Genomic DNA, 14,681 nt, shown 5'->3' with positions numbered 1-14,681 from the left:
AAGAATGGCTATCATCCAGAAGTCAACCAATAACAAATGCTGGAAGGGCTGTGGGAAAAAAGGAACCATTTTCCACTTTTGGTGAGAATGTAGACATTCTGTGGAAGTCAGTGTGGAGATTCCTCAGGAAACTAGGATTAGAGGTCTTATTCAACCTAGCTATTCCCTTTTTGGGTATCTTCCAAAAAGAATCAAAAACATAATACCATAGAAAGATATGTGAACCCATGTTTACAGCAGCACATTTTGTCATTGCTAAATCTTGGAAACAACACAAATGCACATCAACTGAGGGATGGTTAAAAAGATGTGGTATTTTTATACAATGGAGTACTACCCAGCTATAAAGAAAGGGAAACTTTGTAAGTGGATACAAGCAGAGTCCATACTCACAAGTGAGATAAACCAGACTCACATGTGTAAACATCCTATTGTCTTCCTAATGTAAGAAGCTGAAAGAGTAAATAAGATCCAAAAGGCACAATAGATATTGTGAAAGGAAAAGCAACTGCTCAAAAGGAAAGAACAACTGGGATGGGGGAAAGGAGAAAAAAAGGAAGGTACATATATCTTACATGCCTATATCTGGTAATTTGAGCACCTACTTTGAAGATAGCAACATGCAATATAATAAGCACTGTTAATTTCCTAACACTTGATTTTGAACATTCTGTATTGTTTTTATTGTGTGTGTTTTAAAAATATATTTAGTACAGCATCTACAGGGTCTCACTACACAGATCAGACTTGTAGTGATCCTCCTATTGTCAGCCTCCTTAGTGCTGGGATTACAGGCATGAGCCACCATGCCCAGTCTCAATCACCATCTCGGTGTGCCCTGGGGTAGGGCTGGCACAGTATGCTGGAGAACGAATGTTGTGTTTTAAAATTCTCTTTAAGTTTATCTTTCCCAGGTTCTGGAGGCCAGCAGTCCAAGGGCATGGTGACAGCATCTCATGATGTTCATGGTGCCTCAGCAGGGCAAAGGGCATCACAGGGTGAGACAGAGCAAGGGTACCAGCGTAGGAGTTTCTTCCTCTTCTTGTAAAGGTGCTAATGCCACATGGGACCTCCCCTTCATGGCCTCACCTAGTCCTATGCATTTCCCAACAATCTCACCTGCAAATATCATCAACATAAACACAACTAAACCTCAGTAATCTGCTCATTCTGACATTGAGAGCAGCTTATACAATGGATGTGACTTCACCTTCTCTTACATACCTGTAATTGCTCCTCCCCTAATCTTGCCTTTTTCTTTCTTATGCCATTTCCTGCTGCCTCAGAGAAAGGCTTGCTCCTCCAAACTTTTTCTTATCATCCCCCCCCCTTTTTAATGTCTTGGGCTCTTTTCCAGAAAGCATTTCTTCCCTCCCTTCCGATTTTAGTCTGTCCCATTTTTTTGGTCATGGCTCTTCTATTCTGTTCTGATTCTAAATTTGGAATATAACAAATGACCCCCCTCTTACTAAATTGGATGTCTTAAATTCCTGCTCTTCTGTAGTGTGTGGTGGTGCATGTCTGTAATCAGTTATTCAGGAGGGTGAGATAGGACAATTGCAAGTTCAAGTTCAGCCTGGGAAAGTTAGTGTATTGTTATTTCAAAATAAAGAATTAAAAAGGGCCAAGGATGTAGCTTAGTAGTAGAGTGCCCCTAGGTTCGATCATAAGTACCAAAAAAAAAAAAAAAAGAATCTTCTTTTCTCTCCCCCAACTTTTCTGAAACAGTTGACTGTGCTTGACACCTTCACTTCCTAATTATGTTGCAGTCCCCTGAGTTTTGACCTTAACATCCTATTCCACTGAATACAACCCTCCTCAAACTCACAAGCAGCTGCCTGCAGGCTAGCTCTGAGGATGTGCCCTCCTTTTTTATTTCTCCATAATTTTAGTGAGAGACAAATAGCAATGAGACAGTTTCAAATCAAATTGGTAGCACAGTTTCAATAATTAACACATTGCATACTCTCTTCCTAGTGATTATTTGCTGCACAAGATGCAGACATGATATCCTATTTACAAACACTATTACAACAAATCCCTCTATTCATTAAGAGAATGTAACTGTATATCTATCCTAACCATTTTGAATACACAGATACAAAATGGGCATTCATTTATATATCTCCCTTTTTTTGTTTAGTTCTGTCATTTGAATATTATAGGTGTGTTAACTCAGCAAAATATTCTAAAAGAGTGCAGTAATCCATAATAGTATTGGGTCTTCCACTTGCCTGGCAGTGTCAGAAATTGTTGACCTGAGTGCCTACAGCTCAACATAACAGCATGGCTTTACTTCTTATACTTCATTTTTATACTTTTCTGCTGGATGGTTAAGACGAAGGTAAAGCAGGACCTATGCAATAAGAGTTGTAGCTTTTGGATCTGATAAGGTCAGTGAAATCCCCTCAGGATTTATCCTGAGACCCTGTACCTCAGATTATAGAACCTTGTCAGTGTCAGCCATGTGGATGAGTCACGCCCATTGGTTGGCCAATGTGCTCCCTGTGAAAGCCTGAGAGAATGTTTTCTCTCCATGTGACTCTCCTTAGGCACACTGTACATCATTGGTCACTTTCCTCTTTAGCCCTATAATGTCCTTGATCAGAAAATTTGGGACACTACTGAGTTACATGACATTACAGTACAAGATCTCATATGTCCTGAGTCTTAATTGACCTTGGAAGACTAGGGACAAAATGTTGGCAACCCTCCTTGATGTCTTGCTTCTGGGGCTGCCTTCCTGCTCTCCTTCCTTTCTGACCATGGGCTTTTTGTTTTTCTATCTTCCTTTTTTTTTTTTCTTTCTCACCTCTTACTTTGTAAAGGCTATTATTCTTTCTAAGCTTTCTGTCACAGGAGCCCTTCTTACTTGTGAAATGGCTGTAGCAGTGCATTCAGTTCCAAAGCTCAGGTAGCTCTGGGGCAGAACTTTCCCCAGGTTCCAACTGCTTAACAGACTCTTCTAGAGATGGGGAACCACCTCTGAGACCAGACCAAGCCTCATCCTTGTGCACCTTGTCCATTACTCTTTCTTATCTTTACCTCTGTCAGCATGCACTCAATCACTCAGGCTGGCATCCTGTGTCATTTTGGCTCTTCGGCTTGTCCCACCTGACATCCACCTTGTTATTATGAGGGTTTTATGGGCTCTTTCTAGAGATTCTTTTCAGATTCTTGTCCTGAACAAAGAATCAGACAATTCATGTGCAAAAGATAGTGAGGCTTTACATTTACTAAAGATAGGAAAAGAAGTAGGCTCTGCAGAGTGAGAGTGGGCCCCTGAGTGAGCACAGTGGCCATGAGATTAATGGCAGCCATCTTGCACCCCACTCCTCAGGCTTAGGTCCGATGGAGGCCATCTTACCAAAAGCTAGCTTGATTTTGCACCAGAAGAACTGAATATAGCATTTTCTGTTTGTTCCCAGGTGTAGTGCTTAGAAACTAATTTTTTTTCTCCCACAAGTGCCCTAGATATTGGTGATTAACAGGTCACCTCCTAGCTGGCTGGCTGCGCCTTGATCTCTAGCCTCACCATCATTTTAATTTACACCTTTCAGATCTGCTCCATCCTCTGCACTCCCCTGCTACTTCTGTAGTGTGAGCCTTCTTGGTTATGACAGTGCAGCGGTGGAGGACCTGTGGCATTCTTGCTGCAGTAGGCTGTTGTTGAAAGCTCTAATACAAGATTTGCCATCACTGTGATAGTATAACAGTGCATCAATAGGAAATATATGTATAATTATGCAAGGGAGGAGGTTTATTAGCTAGATTTACAGGATCAGAGTCGGGAGGGTCTACAATAGCTGACTACAGGCTTTAAGCCCATTGGTTGGTCCCACCTGCAACTAGGGTGGGTCCTGTCCCCTCAGTTTGTTGGCCTGTGTGTCAGTCTCCACAGATAAACCTGAACTGTGCTTCATTAATCTGCTAGGTGTTTCTTACCCCAGTCAAGTTGATGTATCACAATGAATGGTCACAGGCAGCCACTGGCCAGTGGTCTCTTTGCCTGAAGACCATTATACTTCCTACTTCTTAAAGGTGTGTTGAATCTGACCAGTTCTCTGTGTAAAATCTTTTGCTGGCATTTCACTGCATACACAATCTTTCTAGCTTGTGTTTTGCATGGTACTTGAGAAGATAGGGCCATTGCTGAAAAGGCCCTGCAGGGTTCCCTAGAGCTGATTTAGGGGTACAGATAAGGGGACAAGTGAAGCTCAGAAGGGGGCAAAGAGCGCCTTTGTGTCAGGTGCATTGGTGTAACTCTAATTAGGTGCTCGTTTATTCCATGTGCAGGTCTTCAGCTTCTCCTCTTTTCCCATCTCTCCACTAGCTTCCACCTGCCCCGCATTCCGCTACAGATTTCCCTGCAGCTTCATGTATTTCTCAAGTGAAAGCAGCACTGAAGTGGTACCTAGGGCCAGTGCTGGGAACTGGAGATGAGGTGTCATAGGACAAGTGAGTCAGGCATTGAGCCTTCATTATGGCTCGTGTCCCCTTGAGGTCACAGGGACCACAAAAGGAGCCACCTGGGTTGGAGTTGTGACGCTCCCCCATTGGAGCATCATTGGCTGTAGGTTCCAACCAATCTCCTTACCTTTCTAAGCCTCAGTTCCCTCAGTTAATAGAGTGCAGTTAGTAAGAGTAACCTCTTTGGGGTTGATGCGAGGGTTGAATGAGAAAATGCACTGCTTGGACATAGTCTTGATGAATAAAATGGGAGTAGTTATTACACCAGGAGACCTATAGCCACATTCTTCTGTCCAGTAAGTAAGACAGAAAGCCTTGTCTACCAGGCTGGTTATAAACCCACCTGAAAAATTCACTCACAGTATTTTGTACCTTATGGGAGTCACTCAAAAGACATGCCAGAAGAACCTTGTGAGGACTTTCTAAAATGTGTGGTGCAGGTGAGTACACAGGTTTTTTTCTTCCATTATTTGCTTGCTGGCATCAAGTAACTGGAAACACTCTGAAGTAAAACTGGATCTGTTGTTCTAGTCAGATGGTTTCAGGCATCAAAGGGAGTTTACAGAAGTGGATGTTGGTTGGGAGTTAATTCTCTGTCTGCAGCTGTATCAGTGAAGAAACTTAAATATCTTTGACTTGTTTCTATCTTTTAAGAACCAAGATCACAGCTTTCATAATCTTGGAAAGATGTACGCAGAAATAGATGCTACTTTGGGTATAAAAACAGGTCAGGGTAAGATCAAAAGTTAAGTCTTCCTGGCCCGGCTACTAGAAACTGCTACTTACACTTTGATTAATTTAGAACTTATTTTATTTTATGAAGATAAATGATGGAGTAAAAGGAATGAACAGATAAATAACTGTCTTGGAACTGTGACCAGGAAGAGGCGTGGGGATTTCACTGAGGGCCATTAAGAACCGGGTCACAGCAAATCAGATAAATATTTTCACCTAATTAATTGAGGTGAGTTCATGATATTGAGGTCCCAGAAAGCTTTTATTCCCAGAATTATGTTTCATGCAGCCTTCAGCTATAGAACGTGGGAAATGGGAGAGTCAGGAAGAAGTTTTGGGGAAGATGTTGGAAAAATTTCTTTTTATTTCATAATCAGTTGAAGGTGATAATAAGATAGCCAAGTAGGGCTGGGGAGATAGCTCGGTGGTCTAAGCGCATACCTGGCAAGTGCAAGGACCCTGGTTCAATCCCAGATACCACGTGCCGTGCTGGCCTGAAATTGGGTGTGGTGGTGCATGCCTATAAACCTGGTGCTGGGAGGCTGAAACAGGAGGATCACTATGAATCTGAGCTGCATAGTGAGACTATATATATATGATTCCAAATCATTTAAAGATATGAAAATTTTGTACTTTAAGGAAAGACAGAAAATGACAAAGGGGAAATTGAAACATTTCAAGGACTCTATGTCTGTTGAGTTATCTTGTGATTTTAGAATCATTTCCCAGCATCATAGCACTGGCCAGTAGTCAGAGTAATTAATTTACTATTCACAAAAGAGAGGAAAAAAAATCCCTGAGTCTAACATATTTTTAAACCATAAATCAAATCTCAATGAAGTTATGCATTTGAAAGGGTTGATTATGGTTGTGTCTTAAATATCAATTCAATATAGAGACAGAAAAAAATATTAGCAAAGTGGCTTTTGGTAATAAATTTGGGTTTCCTGAAAGTGAGACATAAATTTCATGTTATTTTTCTATGGTCTCTGTCTGACAAAGTTAAACGAAATTCTTCCATCTGTAAGTAAGAAAGAATCATGCTTCTAGCAAAGGTGTTCTAGCTGTTTTCATTGGTTGTAACCCTTTTTCATAGCAGGTAACCAGCAAATTGGGGGTTCTGCAAAGATGTTTCTGGAATCAGAGCTCCTAGTGCACACACTAATAATTTCTTCAGAAAGGAAAAGGAAAGCCAATTCAATTAAAAGTTTATCACACTCTGAGGCTCTAGAGAAATACAGCTGGCAAATTTAGTTTTTGTTTAGCAGTCTAGTACCTAAAACTTAAAAAAAAAAAGATTGTTTTTCCTCATGATTTTGTGGTTTGATGGGGCTTAGCCATGGGATTTTTCTGCTTCACAGAATGTCAACTCGGTTTATTTACTTGGTTGCATTCAACTGTCATCTTGGCTGGGCCAGAAACTCCTAGAAACCTTCACTCAAACGTCCTTTGCTTGGTGCTTCTCCCTGTGCCCTTTTCGTGAGGCATCCTGGTTGTCTCCTAATACTATGGTGGCCTGCCTGAGTCAAAATTCTTGTACTGCAACTGAATCCTAGAGGGAAATAAGCAACAATAACCCTTTAAAAGGCTAGAACTGGATCTGACACGAAGCTGTTTCTACCAAAGTTATAAGGCCAACCCGAGTAAAAAGGAAGGCAGGGAGACTCTCCTTGATGTGTGTGTGTGTGTGTGTGTGTGTGTGTGTGTGTGACACACTCAGAAGGAACTGATGGTGATCATCTTTGGGGAAGACCTAACAGAGACTTATTATTATAGTTAATAACAATAACTTTTAATGTTAATTTTTGTAAATTAGATTTTCTCATGTATCTGCAGCTCCTTTTGTAAGAATAATCTTGTATTCATTTCCAAGTTTCAGTCAGCAATTTCTGGCCCTTTAGAAAAAGTAATCTGAATTATCTTTATTTAGTATTATTATTATTTTTAATGTATTTGGTTGTTGCATGGTCTCATTACACAGCTTGGCCTCATAGTGATTCTCCTGCTTTCAGCCTGTCCAGTGCTGGGGTTACAGTCATTTGCCACTTCCCCAGACTCTGGCAGGCTCAGTCTACGCTGGGGACTGAGCTGCTGCGGCATGTAGTGCTGGGGATCGAACTGCAGTCCTTGTATTTGCCTAAGCTTGCCAAAACTTGCCCAAACTTGCCTATGTAGGAGCTTTAGTCCATTGCACTATCTTGCTGGCCCCTGAATCATCTTTAATTGGTACTATTTAGAGCTTGGGACTTAGTTCATTGGTAGAGCTCTTGCTTAGCTTGTGCAAAACCCTGGGTTCTATCTCTAACACTTCAAAAGAAAAATAGTACTACGTTAGTCCGGGCTTAGTAAATACTCAGCACTGAATTTATTTATGTGCATGAGCAAATTCTTACATTAATCTCTGAGGAAGCCATTTGTATTCCTGATTTTTTTAAAAAATTGATGCCTTGAATAAACAAGAAGCTTGCCTAAGTTTCTAAATTCTCAGTTTAGAAAGTGACAGAACTGGCATTAGAAATTAGAGGTTTCTCATTTAAAGTTAGTGCTTTATGCTGAAACATGACAGTTTTTTTGCTCCAGATCCAGTATAAAGTTTCTATGTGAAATTGCTCTTAAATCTATCTATACCAGATTTGTTGAAGTCCTTGAACTTTGCTTTTTTAATTAATTTTATTGAGAAACAAATAGCAATGAGACAGTTTCAAAACAGGTTGGTAGGACAGTTTCAATAATTAATACATTGCATATTGTTGTCTTTGAAGTAGTTATTCATGTACAAGATGCAGACATGATATCCTGTCCAAACACTATTAGTACAAATCTTTCTTCTCAGTGAATTAAGACAAAGTAGCTGTGTATCTATACTATTTTGTATATACAGATACAAAATGGTCCTTCATTTATTTCCTTTTTTTTTTTTAAGGTTTTGTTAGAGATGGGTATTCCATTGCCATTTAAATATTGTAGGTGCGTGAATTCAGCAATATAATCCAATATAGTCCAATAGTCCATAATAGTAGTGGGTTATCTGTAGGACTGGCAGTGTTAGAAGTTTGAACTTTGCTTGTTGCATTTTCCTAAAGCAGGTGTTCACGTTCTTGGTCTGCAAACCAGGCCAAAATCTATGAGTTGTCTCTGTTAATCGAAGCTCCTTCTAAATTCATTGCTCCTCTGTTAATCTAAGCACCCTGATTTAGAGGTCCTCTAAAAGCAGAGACAATTTTTAGGACTTCTGCAGTTCCTTGACAATCTTTCCCCATTAAAAAAAAATCTTCCCATGTTCACATTACCCACCTGAGTAGTATAGAAGGCTTAGACTTTCTTGCCCAACATTAGCATATCTTAATTACATTTTTACTCCTGAAGTGTTAGACTCTGACTGTCCAAACTACAGAGAATTTTTCAGTGACTTATTAAACAAATACAGTATGAAGCTGGCTTTTATTCTCTCAAGCACTGGATTCGTGTCGTGTTCTCTTGTGAACGTTACAGTCTGTTAAACTCTCTACTACAATCCCTTAGGCCATTAGCACTTTCTGCGACTTTCCAAATTTCACTTTGATGTTAATATTTTGTATTTCTGGTCATGCACTTACTGTTCACCATCATTAAAAAGAGTTGAATTGCTCCATTTTGGCCTTTGGGTTTTTATTTTAACTATTTAATTCTTTGAAATCTGTTTCTGTGATGAAAATGACTAATAAGTTTAGAAATCGGTCTGAGTTGGGTAATTGTTTAAGAGTGATGAGTGTATTATTTTTCAGAGAAGAGAAATAGAAATGGAACTAGAAAAGGCCATAGAAAGATTGACTTCATGGCAGTTGGGAAGAGTTGAGCAGTCACACTGACGCTATCTTTTTGTTTCAATGACAGTGTAAAGATTTTAACTGAAGGTTAAGATTGGTATTGCATCTTAGATTTAAAATATTGGACATACGTTCTAAATATAGTTACCAGCATTGTTTCAGGAGACATTCAGATCCTAGGAAATACAGCATGGAAATATAGTCCCAGATTTTGATGCTTTCACTTCCACTTAGTTGAAAATACTTTATAATATTTCTAAATTTCTATTTCAATTTTTAATGGTATATATTTACAAGTACATAATGATTATATTCACTGTAGAGAATTGGCACATGTACATAATACACTCAATTTATTTTCCTTTCCTTCCACTCCTTTTCAAAAAAATTAAAAATTTTTTGACTAGCATCAGAGTCATTCATTTATTTTATATGACCTTATTAGCTATCTTAAGTGCAGATTAACAGCCTGACTTCTTTCTTTATCTATGAATTGAAATGAAGTATATTTAATTTCCCAACATTTGGGGATTTTCCAGAGTTATTTCTGTTGTTTGTCTCTAATTTAATTTAAACCCAGTTAGATGAATACTTTGTGTAACTTGAACACTTTTTAATTTACTAAGACTTCTTTTATGGCCCACAATATAATCATTTTATTTCATGAAAAAATAAAATCACAATGAACTAATGGGAAAATTTCAATAGCTAACACACTGTATCCATCATTGTTGTCTTTAATATTTATTTATTTATTTATTTATTTATTTATTTATTTATTTTGTGTGTGGCCAGTTCAGCCCACCAGGGAGCGGGCGGGCTGGCATGTGGTGCTGGGGGATTGAACCGCGGTCCCTGTGCTTTGCTTAGCTTAGCTTGTTCTAGGTGCTTTAGACCATTGAGCCATCTCACCAGCCCCATCATTGTTGTCTTTAAAGTAGTTACTCAGACTACAAGACACTGACACAAAAGATTTTCTCTTACAAAGAAGAGAAAAATAGTAGAAAATTACAATGGAGTATTACTCTGCCATAGAGAGATAAACTTGAGGAATTTGTAGGCAAATGGATATAATTGAAAACACAGTGTTAGTGAAATATGTTAGACATAGAAGCTTAAATATTTCATGGTTTCTTTTATAAAGGAAACATTAAAAAACATTAATGCAAATTAAGAGCAAAATAGAAGATAGATTATAGAAAGTGGGGAGAAATTCAGACAGTACCTTAATATGATTTTTATATAGACTTTAGGCATGTGAAACAAAAGTATATTCTACTGTTGTTGGGTAGAGTATTCCATGAGTGTGGTAAAATGAAATTGGCTAATAGTATTTTTTATAACCTGTATGTGTAGAATAATGATACAAGATTTTCACAAAGTAATAGGAATTCAACAATGGTTGCTGTATTACATGATGTTACCTTTAAATTAGTTGTTTAGATTACCATATGTAAATGTGTAAGATTCATTTAAAGAAAAAAAATAAAGCAATAACAAAGAAGTTATAAGAAATCCAAAAGATGAAAAAAAATTAGAGTCAAAACAAAAAAATTAAGTATTAACTGCTTCTTTCAGAAGACCAGCAAAAATCAACAATATAATTATGTAAACTATTTTGCATATATACCTAAATACATATTTTCTTTTTACATTTGTCCTTTTCCTCATCTTAGGTTTTCCTTCCCATTGAACAGTTTCTTTCCCTATCATAGTATCTGATGCACCTTTTAGATTTTCATTAGTCTTTCTGGTTCTCACACTAGTGAGACAATATGATGTCTGCACATCTGGATCTGATTTATTTCACTTACCAATATCATCTAGCTGCATCCATTTATCTACAAAAGCCTCAAATTTATCTTTTTTATAGCTAATAATACTCCATTGTGTAACAATACCATATCTTTTTTATCTATGCCTCAGTTGATGGGCATTTGGGTTGTTTCCAAGATTTAGTTATGACAGATTGCACTGCTATAAAATTCCTCAAGTTTATCATATATTTCTATGGTATGATGATTTCAGTTCTTTTGGAAAAATACCCAGGAAGGGAATAGCTGGTTTGAATGGGACCTCCAATTCTAGCTTTTTGAGGAATCTCTACACTGATCTCCATAATGGTTGTACAGCCTGTACCCCCACCAACAGTGGAGAAGGGTTTCTTTTTCTCACAGCCTCTGCAGCACTTGTTATGGGTTGACTTCTTGATGATAGTCATTATTTCTGGGATAAGATGGTATCTCAGCATAATTTTAATTTGCATCTCTTGAATGACAAATGATGTTGAACATTTTTTAATACATTTATTTGCCATTTGCATCTCTTCATTTGTGACATGTATATTCATCTCAGATGCCCATTTTTGGATTGGGCCTTTGAATTTTTGAGGCCTGATTTTTAAAAAACTGTATGTTCTAGATAAGAGTCCTTTGTCTGATGAACAGTCTGATATAATTGTCTCCCACTTTGTAGGTGTTCTTTTTACTCTGTTGGTGATTTCTTTTGGTGCGCAGAAACTTTTCAAAAAGATGAAATCCAAATTACTGATTCTTTGAAGTATTTCCCATACAGTTTGATTTTTGTTCATGAACTCTTCACTTACCACTATGTCCTTATGGTCTCTACCTATTTTTTTTTTCAGAAGACTTAGTGTTTCAGTTTTAATATTTAAATCTTTGATCCATTTTGACTGTAGTTTCATGCATGGTGATCAGCATGGATCTATTTTAAGCCTTTGGCATGTGGAAAGCCAGTATTTCCAGCACCATTTGTTAAAGAGGCTTTCTTTCTTCCAATGAGCATGTTTGGCCCCTTTGTAAAAGATAAAGTGGCTGAGTGTGCTTGTAGTTGTGTGTGCATCTTCTAATCTGACCCATTTATCCTCAGGTTTGTTTGTATGCCATTACCATGCTGATTTTATCACAATAGCTTTGTAGTATAATTTCAAGTTGGGGATTGTGATGCCTCTTGCCTTTCCTCTGTTGCTCAGGGTTACTTTTGCTATTCTAGGTCTCTTCTGGTTCCAGAGGAATTTTAGGAATGTTTTTCCTACATCTGTGAGGTACACTAATGGTATGTCAATTGGGATTGAATTGAATGTGTGTAACAATTTTGGGAGCATGGCCATTTTCACAATGTTGGTTCTTCCTATCCAGGAGCAAGGAATATCTTTCTATTTTCTGAAATCCTCTTTGATAGTGCTCTTTTTTTCAGAATACTATAATTTTTGCTGCATCTTTTTCCAGAGTGCTATAATTTTTGCTGTATAAATCTTTTACTTCCCTTCTGAGATTGATTTCTAAGTATTTCATTTTTGGGGGTATTATTGTGAAAGGCATGGTTTCCATAATTTTTCTCTTGGTGCATTTATTGTTTGTGTAGAAAAATGCTGTTGTTTTTTGAGTGTTGTCTTTATATCCTGCTATGCTACTGAATTTGGTCATTTAATCTACAAGTCTCTTCATGGAGTTTTTGGGGTCTTCTATGTACAGTATCATGTCATCTGCAAATACTGATAATTTCACTTTCTTTCCAATCATGATTCCTTTTATTTTGTTCTCTTGTCTCATTGCTTTGGCTAATGTTTCCAGAACTGTATTGAACAGGAGTGGTGACAGTGAGCAGCCTTGTCTTGTTCCAGATTTTAAAATGAAGGCTTTGAATTTTTTGTCTAATAAGTGTAATGTTGGCTGTTGGTTTGTCATAGGAGGTTGTTTTTTTTTTTATCAGATTGAGGTAAAGACCATGTATTTTGATTTTCTGTAGTTTTTTTTTTTTTTATCATGAATGAGTGTTGGACTTTGTCAGTAGCTTTTTTGCATCTATTGAGATGATCATGTGATTTTTATCTTTGGCTCTGTTGATGTGGTGTATTGCATTTATGGTTTGTGTATATTAAAAGGATGGCTTGCTATCCTTAGCAAGTTCCTGTGTGAAGACTCTTAATTTTTTTTCTTTGATACTGGGAATCAAACCTTGATTTGCTTGCCAGGCAGGTGCTGTGATGCTGAGCTTAATCCCCAGCTCCTTAATTTTTACATATGTTAAAACCTCTATAATAGCTAGCTATGATTTTTGTTTTCAACAGTTAATTATTTTAAGAAATTATGATTATTTTATTTTATTTTTTTTTGGCAGAACTGGGGATTGAACTCAGACTCTTGCGCTTGCCATGGAAGCGCTTATTCCACTGAGCCATCTCCCCGGCCCTGATTTTTTAAAAAAACTTTTTTTGGGGTAAGTTTTATTTGCAGGGCTCATTCATCATTTATGGTATCATTTCATTCTCTTTATATATATATATATATATATATATATATATTTTTTTTTTTTTATGTATTTGGTACAGGTTCTCACTATGCAGCTTGGACTCTTAATTATCCTCCTGTCTTCAGCCTCCTCAGTCTTGGGATTGCAGGCATGTGCCACCATGTCTGGTCTCTCTGGCTGGTGCAGCATTCAGTGCCAGGAATCAAACCCATCCCTGAGCTTGCCTAAGCAGGCACTTAGTCTACTGAGCTATCTCACCAGCTCCATTTCATTTTTTTAAAATGCTATTTAATGATACAGGTCAATTCTAATATTGCTAAAGTTCTTTATAATTTTTTTTAATTAAAAAATTTATTTATTTTTTGATTCAGGGTCTAGCTATGCAGTTCAAACTCATGATGATCTTCTGTCTCAGCCTCCTCAGCCCTGGGATTATGGGCATGGTTTTGGGGCTGGCATGGCATGTGGTTTCAGGAGTGGAGCTCTGGTCCTTGTGCTTGTCAGGCAGGCACTTAGCCCATTGGGTTATCCCCTGAGCCCTAATTTATTTTTCTATTATCTCTTAAAGAGTACAAAAATAGTTTAGAAAAGCATAAGACTGGTGGGCTCTAACCCAGAAGGATGCTGCGGAATCTGCTGGCTCTCTGACAGCTTTCTCAGAGGACCATCAGCACTGCTTCACGCAGGCATTTTGAAAATAAAGTTCCACAGAAACAAAAGCTATTTCAGGAGGACAATGGAATTCCAGAGCATCTAAGGGTGGGGTAGCCGATGCCCTCTTGTGTAGAGCCACTATGATTCTTACAGCGGGTGGAACGGTGTGTGTCAGATACTAGTTGGCTATGGCATCATTTCCTAAGCAGCCGGAGTGACTTCAGTCAAATTAATAATTATGTGGCTCAATTCCAGTTGTCTCTCTGGACCAGTAATATGATAAATAACTGAACTTTTCTTTGGGCATCAATATTTATTGACTTGTATTAATTGCCACCAATAAAGCAGTATGTATCAAAAATAAAAAAGCATAAGAAATAATACAGAATTTCACCAAACAAATAATAGGAATTCAACAATGGTTATTATATTACATAATATTGTCTTCAAATTAGTTGTTTAGATTACCAGATATAAGCCAGAAAATTGGTTAAAAAAAAAGGTAGAAGAATGGCCCGGGGAGATGGCTCAGTGGAATAAGCGCTTCCCTGACAAGCACAAGAGTCTGAGTTCAATCCCCAGCTCCACCAAAACAAAACAAAACAAAACAAAAGAAAACAAAAAAGTTATAAGAAATTGAAGAGAAGAGAAAAACATTTAAGCATTAACTGCTTTCAATAGACACAAAAGATCTTATCAGTGAAGAACTCTTAGCAATGATCTTACCAGTCCTAAGGAGTGAAT

The 14,681-nt window shown here is 37.7% G+C and overlaps 1 pseudogene; it reads left to right on the top strand.

Annotated features, from left to right (window-relative positions):
• The first annotated feature begins 13,904 nt into the window (after nt 1-13,904).
• LOC101570329 lies at nt 13,905-14,155 on the top strand (annotated as a pseudogene).
• Nucleotides 14,156-14,681: the final 526 nt, after the last annotated feature.

Source organism: Octodon degus, unplaced genomic scaffold (assembly GCF_000260255.1).
Source record: "Octodon degus isolate 3935 unplaced genomic scaffold, OctDeg1.0 scaffold00011, whole genome shotgun sequence".
Classification (NCBI taxonomy): domain Eukaryota; kingdom Metazoa; phylum Chordata; class Mammalia; order Rodentia; family Octodontidae; genus Octodon; species Octodon degus.
This window is presented reverse-complemented; position numbering and strand designations above follow the sequence as displayed.